Raw genomic sequence first — 8119 nt, forward strand, 5'->3', positions numbered from 1 at the left:
GATCTGTTGGTTGATTTCTTCCCAGGGTCCACATTAGCCAACTCACTATCTTCCAACAACCTCATTCCTGGTATTCACAGCAAAGCAGCAGACTCTTTGGAAGAGGCCGCATGAGATGCTAACTAATCATAGAATTAGTAAAAATAATTTTCTAAAATCCCCAGTTCTTCTCTGGACAAGTTATTCAACATTTCTGAGCCTTGGGTTTTTCATCTGTAAATAAACAAAACAGAATAAAATCTACCACCCAGGATGGGAAAAAATTAAACAGACGACATTCCAAAGCACCTAGCACCAAATAGATCTTCAATAAATGTGAAGTATTCCTTTGTCCTTGCTCCCTTCTTCCCCCGAAGGGCTTTGTATTAGAGAGTTGGGAGAAATAAGATGGTTCTGCCACCAGCCTGCAGTGTGACTTCGGACATCTCTTGCCCTCTGAATTTGTTGGGATGCTTTTGGTGGAAAGAAAAAGACTCACTCAAATTAACTCAAGCAGGGGAGATAGGAATAGAAAATAATTATAAAAATGCAGGAGTAACTCAGAGAACTCAAGTTGGAATGCAGCCAGTTCTCAGAAAAAGGCTGGAAGTAGGGGCTAGGACGTTCTAGGAAACCTAAGATGTCCCTTCTCTGCTCTCATCCTGTCTCCTCTCAAATGAAAGCATTGTTTTCATTTGTAACTACTTCCCAGTCCACAGAGTACATAATGGCAGTGAACATTCCCCTGCCTACCCAAGCTGAACCAATGAAACCACTTCCTTTAAACTTAATTTCAAGTTCCCAGTGAAGGCTTTCGTTGGCCCGGCTTGGGTTGGACCTTACCCCTGATCCAATCAACAGCATCCAGGGGTAAGACCATGAGGCCTGAGTTGGCCCATCTTGAATTGGCCCTGACTCCTTATCCAATCAACAGTGTCCTTGGGTGGAGCTGTTGTACCAACATGGCCATTTCTGCTATAATGACGTGGGTGGAGAGAGTAAAACACGGTCTCCAGAGAAGGGAAGTCGGATATGCCATACAGTCAGTGGCTCACTGAAATGAAAGACATATAATACCTGGCCTCAAAGAGTTCACAGTTTCAAGCGGGAGACGACAAACCCAGAGACAGATAAACTCCATTCCTGCTTGGAAAAGGCTATTTCAGTCATATGAGTCAGAGAGGACCACACAACCAGCATTTGGTGGCAGAAGTTCCCAGAAGCTACACCAACTTCCACCCCAAAGCCATCTTAGGATCTGACAAGCTAATTAATCACAATTATTATTTATGGCAGTGCCAATCCACCTGCTCGTGTCACAAGACATTAGTTATTGCCAGAAATGATGAGTCCCAGGATGTAGAACATGCTAAAAATATTAATCTACAAGTGAAAATGATTTTAATTGGATTTCGCCCTTGGGGTCGTGTCAGGGGCCTGCTTTCAATCAGACTTGTCCAGTCAGCAAAGCAGACCCCAGCCTTCCAAATTGAAACTGTGATTGGCTGGCAGAGGTTAATAGAAATGTTGGGAAATAAATAGGTTATTGATTGATCATAACAATCAGCTGGCTCCAGGCTTACCTTGCTGACCTCACCCACCCAATTTTACGGCAAATTCGGTTAGCATCTAATTATAGATCACTTTTACAATACTATGTATTAATGAGAAGATTATACAGTGGGGGATAGGGGAATTCTTACTGGAGAACTTTCCCCGTGGCAGAAAAATGTGGTGAGACCTCATGTCCAACTTGGGGAGAGGATCCTACGAGGAATAAAGTTGCTCTCTCCACAACCCTGCTAAAACCTCATTCCTTCACTCAACACATATTTATGGGGCATGAGCTTCATGCAGGGAACCTGGGGACATGGCACAATATTAGATGCAACCCCTCTGCTCAAGAACTCACTCTATCACGCAGTGGCTCTAAAGCATCTGTGAGCATAAGAATTACTTGGCAGGCGGCTTTTTAATAAGGCAGATTTGGGGGCCCACCCTCTGAGGTTCTGATTCAGAGGGATCTGCATCTTTCACACGCCCCCCATCCTGGAAATTTTGAAGGACTCTAGGAACCTCATTTTGGCCTGATTATAAAGAAAGATCCACACAAGGAAACAAAAGTCAGAGGTCTGAGTACATGGCTGTAAGCTGGTCCAGAGTCCAGTAGGACACAAGGAAAGTGAGGACAGCTGAAGCTGGAAGTTGTCATGGAGCAGGTGATACTGGCATTGAGTAGGAATTTTCTAGGTGAGCCTGAAGAACAGTTTACTCCCATAAAAGGTCACTTTTAGTGGCACCAATGCTGCATATGGCACTTCCCTCCAGGGAGACAATCGAGCATCTCTCTTTGCCCTTCAAAGGACTAGCAACCTGGTTGGGACACCAAACGTATAAATAACTATGAAATGCCTCATCAATTCCAAATGGAGTGCACCTCACAATGCATAGACCCTCTACTGGCTACCGTCTTGTTAAACCGACTGCAGCTCTGGCTTGGCCACTTTGAGCGCCTACAATGGGCTCTGAGACCCTGCCTCCCAGGAGCGTTACTCTTGCCCCTCCACCCTCATGTCCCCCAGTCACTTGCACCTCAGCCTTGTCTCTGTCCCTCCAGCGCACCAACTCTTTTCCACCTCCGGGCCTTTGCCCTTGCTGTTGCCCATGACTGATACTACCTACCTCCTGATGCTGCACGGCCGACTCCATCTCCACAGCTCAAATGCCACCTCCTCCCCTGCCTGATCTCATCCACCCCCAGGCCACGCTGCTCCATCACTCTACTTTACATTTCAGAACAATGAGCCGTGGTGAAAACAGAGAGCATGTTTGTTTCCCTGTTTAACATCTGTCTCCCCCACTGGCCGAGGGGGTTGTTAAGCACAGACAGGAGGTGGTGGCCAGAGGGGCCTTATCCTGGGCTCACATGAGGAACAGAGAGGCTTGGCCACAAAGAGACAAATGAAGGTCGCAAACTGAGACCCAGTCCTCGAGACAGATGAAATCGCAGGACTATGGTTTACCTCTTATGAGACAGATGAAATTGCCTGACTATGGTTTTCTTGTTCTTGATTTCTATATCAAGATGCCTGTTCTGCATAAGAAATTGAGAGGCCAGTGAAGAAGATGCCATGACTGTCTAAGACAGAGTGCTGGGGGCTTGGATGAAGACAGGGGCAGGAGGATAGAAAAAAAATAGACGGAATCAAGAGATATTTAGGAGTTAAAATGATAGGACTTGAGTAAAGTTTGTAACAGAGGGTGAGGAAAGAGGAAAGGATGCCTCCCAAATTTCTCCTTTGGGCCACCAGAGACGAGACAGTGGGGCTCTTCACTGAGATAACAGATGTTAGTGGAGGACCAGGCTTACAGCGGGGGAAAGATCCCATGTTCAGCTGAGAAAAAAAGCAAAAATGAACTATATTGGTTGTCTATTACTGCATAAGGAACCACTCCAAGATGCAGTGGCTTAAAACTAGAATCATTTCTTTTGTTCCTGAACTTACCCTTTGGGCAGGGCTCAGTAGGGACAGTTTGTCTCTGCTCCGGGCAGCATTAGCTGGGGTGGCCCAACCAGAGCTGAAAGATCTCCCTTCAAGATGGTGCACTCACGTGAACCCCCAATTTGTGTGGGATGTGGGCTGAGAGCTCAGCCAGGACTGTGGTCAGGGGGCCTCAGCTCCTCTCCAGGCAGAGGCCTCTTCACAGTGGCTTGGGCTTCCTCACAGCATGGTGGCTGGGTTCCACCATAGTCACAAACCCACTGAGAGTCAAGGGGAGACAACATAGTTGACCTCTCCGTGGGAGGAGGGCCAAAGTCACATGCTAAGAAGAGCATGTGGGATGGAGATGTTGTTGCTGCCTTTATAGCAAAATTCAACCAACTGCCATAACAATATTAACATTCACTGCACACTTACTCTGCACCAGGAACATCACATGCATGGTGTCCTTTCACCCTCACGATAATTTCAAGAAGAAGGTCCTGTTATTACCCCATTTTGCACACGGGGACACAAAGGCTCAGACAGGTGAGGTGACTTGTCCGAGATCTGAGTATCTGAGTCAAGATTTGAAGCTGGACTTTCCCACCTACAGGTGGCTCAGGGCAGAGCTCAGCTTGATTTCTCTCTACACCTCAGTGCCCAGCATAGGGCCGGGCCCCAGGCCCCAGGGTGCTGGGCAAGAGGCTGAAATAAAAGACCATGTGAGTCCAGCGGGGGCTGTACCACTCCCAGCCTGAGAACCTGGGAAAAGTTCCAGGCGGTTGAGGCCTGACCCCAGTGCCAAAAGGTGATGTCTGGTATGAGTTCCCTGGTGGCCCAACGGGCCCTGAGACCAGTGGGAAAATGCCCCCACTGCCTCATGCTTCCAAGGCATTCTGGTCCTGTGGCCGGACTGGAGGTTCCGGTGCATTCCTTACATTCCAGGGCTTTTCTCCGGGAGGAAGCCTCCTTCCCACAGGAGAGGCCTCTTGTGGGAGGATTGGGAAAGGATTTGTGTTTCAACTGAACAGGACTAGGTCTCATAGGAGACTCTGTCCCTGGCCCCCACCACATAACCCCAGGCCGTGCTAGACGGCCTTGGCCCTGTTGTGGGCACTTCGCATAGGATAATCTGTTTATCTGCCACGGGCCTGGCAAGAAATGCTGGCCACCATGACTGCAGCTCTTGGGTGCCCCATTCAGACGGGTTCAGAAGCTAGCGGGATAGGAGGCCCGAGATCCAGCTGTGCTGCTTGCAATTTGCTTGAAGACTTGGTCCACTTGCTCCCCTGTCTGATCTTCAGGCCACTCTTCCTTCCTCCTGGGTTCTGTTGGCACCTTCCCAGGGCCAGGAGAAACCACAAGTATATGAAAGAGGGTTTGGGGGCCCATTACCTGCTGATGCTTTGCCGCCACCCTCTTATTGAAGATTTACAACCTCTCTCAGAGGGGGGCTGTGTTATCCTTATTTTACAGATGAAGAAACTGAGGCTCAAAAAGGTGAGGTCACCAGCCCTAAGTCACACAGCCAGTGAGGGGTGGATCTGGCTGCTTTCAAGTCAGCTTGGGCACCCCACACACGCAAGGCTCAACTCACTCTCTGTTTCATTCATTCAGCAAAATCTTCTTGACCCCCCAACTCTGTGCCAAGCATGGTGCTGGGTGCCTAGGAGACAGGCATAAAGCGGGCAGATATCATCCTTACCCTTGTAGAGTTCACAGGGGATGCATTAAATGAGAAAAATAAATATGAAATCACTAACTATGCCCAGTTCTCCAAGGTCAAGTAACACCTTGCAGGGTGAAGGAGTAACAGGAGTGAGAAACCAGCCAAGAGAGAGTGAGCATTCCATCTCACTGAGAAGCGTTTGGGGCTGACACATCCCATGGGCACAGCAGCCATTTTGAAGCTGGGCTTCCCCATTCTCCAACTCTGTGCCTTTGGACGAGTCTTTTCACTTCTCTGAGCTCCAGCATCCTCCTCTTATAAAAATGAGGATAGTGAAATCCACCCCTCAAACTATTGTGAGCACCTCACAAATCAACATTTACACACCATTTAATACAGAGCCTGGGCACACAGTAAGCACTCAGAAAATGGCAACGGCCATTTTATGTCAACCCAGGTTAGCTAAGGCAAGGGGTTTGGAAGTGGAGTGAGGAGAAATAGCCTTGCCTACAGGCAGAGCCCACAGCATCAATTGATTCTTGGAATCGTCTAGACCTCAGGGTGAGGACACTGGGGGACGTTGCATTGCCAGAATCGCCAGTGCGATCAGACTAAAATATTCCTTGCCAAAAGAAGCATGGCAAAATGGAAGCCAAAGTCATAGTGTGCCCATTTTGCAAGAGAAGAAATTGGAGCTCAGAGAGGGGAAGTTATTTGGCTTGGTTTGTTAAGAGCAGAAGCCCTCAGCAGAAATCAGCAGCGCTTTTCCAGAGCTGCTGTCCGCAGCTGCATTCTCTCCAGCCTCTTTCCTTCCCCCACCTATGCCAGGTCCCACCCAATGCCCTAAAACTCTGGAATCCAAAAAGTATCCCCAAAGAGCATCCCCAAATGCCTCCAGAGAGTAACCCGGTTTCCAAGAACAGGAGGCCTGAAGCAGTCTTGGTGCAACACCGCCATCTCCTGGCTATGCCTTAGAACTGCATCTCTGGCTTGGCCACTTTGAGCATCTACAATGGGCTCTCTGGAGACCCCGCCTTCCAGGAGCGTGCGATAAACAAGGAGACGGACAATAAACGGGAATCAGACAAATAAGCAAGGCAATTTCAGACGGGCATAAGTTTCGAGCAAGAAATAAATAGGTCTTGTTATATAGCAGAGGTTTTCAAGATGTGGTCCGGAGATCTGGGGACCCAGAGTGACTTTTGTCTTTTTCATCTCATTTCCTCACGAGTGTACAGTGGAGGTTTCCAAAAGCTGTATGACATGGGATATTACAGCAGACTCAGTGCAGAAGCAGATATCAGAATCCAGTAGAATCTGTCTTCTATTAAACCAAACATTAAAGCGATTTACAAAAGAAAAGGAAAAAAAGTAAAATAATGCTTCTCACTAAATTTATCTTGTTTTGGAAATAGAGTTATTTTTCATAAAGAATATGTTATTTATGTTGGCATGCAGTGATTTTTATCATTATTGTTATTTTCCAATGAATTAATAAACAAGGCTTTTTAAAACATCTCAGTTCTAATTTCTAATATGGTAGACACTCTCCATGCCAATTCCTCACTCCTGTTACTCCTTCTCTCTGCATGGTGTTCCCTTGGAGAGCGGGGCACCGTTTGTGATTTCATATCTACATGCTCATTGGCTGCCTCCCCTGGACTGTGAGTTCCACCAGGGCAGGGGCGATGGGTGCCTGCCTCATGCCTGTCCCCTGGGCACCCAGCACCGCACATGGCACAGAGCAGGAGTAAGAACATTTTGTTGAATGAACGAAACAGGGAGCCAGGAGACCTTGTGAGTGGGTGGTACCCAAGCAGACTTGGGAGCGACAATTTACTATATGGGAAGAGCATAAAGGGGTCCTGAGATGGGGTTTGCAGGGGAAATGTTTCTGGGGAAACGAGAGTGATGTTCGGCTGAGACCTGCAAGCCACAAAGAAGTCAGCCATGTGAAAAGCAAAGGGACATATATTCCAAGCGAAGGGAACAGCCAGTACAAAGATCCTCAAAAGGATAGGTGTGTTAGAGGAACAGAAAGGCTGGCATCCCAGAATTTATGGCAGTGCCTGGGATACAGTGCCTGGGACTCAGTAGTTTCTGTGTGAGAAGAGAGAGAGAGAGAGAGAGAGAGAGAGAGAGAGAGAGAGAGAGAGAGAGAGAGAGAGAGAGAGAAGGGAAAAGGAGCTGTGAAGAGAGCAGAGGGTTTCTGAAAGCTGCCGGGAGTAGGAGGAAGTCATCTTTTAGTTAGGAATCTTCTAGTCCTTTGAGAGTGGAAGGGCCTTCAGAGGTCCCCTCATGGACTTATTTCTTTTACAGATGAGACTGGAGCCCAGGGAGAAAAAGCGACTCCTCAAGATCACCCAGACAGAACAGCAGTAGAATTAAAGCCAGAAGCCAAGACTGCAGGCATAGAGACAGTGTCTTTTTGGGCTATACAAAATCCAGGTAGCGTTGAGATCTGTATGTGTGTAGGTATATGTGCCAGCTCAGCCCCTGAGTGCTGTCCTGGCCACTGTTAGCCTGTTTCAGCTTCCCACTCCAGGTTCCTTTCCTCCCCATCTCAGGGTCCAGGGCTTCCCCAAGACCACTGACCTCTCTTCCTCATCCATCTCTCACCAAACAGGAGGCACTTGCCTCTCCAGGCCTTCAAATTCTGCCAACCCTGGGTGATGCCCAGTTCTTCCTTTATTACAACTTGAGTAGTGCTGGGAAGGCCAGCTTCCACTTCTTGCTTCAGGCTGAAACCTCCTCTAGAGTGTCCACGTGGCCCTGCTCTACCATTCACATGAGCATCTCCTATAAAAACTGATGAATCTTGGAGGAGCCATTCCAAGATACTCTGCACTGCCATGGCTATTTTATCTCAATTGATTGATTGTCCCCATCCTTCAAGGCTTCCCTCATGTGTCAGTTCTTGCAGGAAACCTTCTCCTGCTGCCCCACTCTCGCCTCACCTCCCCGACCTCTTCTCCAACAGTCCCCT

Source organism: Pteropus vampyrus, unplaced genomic scaffold (genome assembly GCF_000151845.1).
Source record: "Pteropus vampyrus isolate Shadow unplaced genomic scaffold, Pvam_2.0 Scaffold251, whole genome shotgun sequence".
NCBI lineage: Eukaryota > Metazoa > Chordata > Mammalia > Chiroptera > Pteropodidae > Pteropus > Pteropus vampyrus.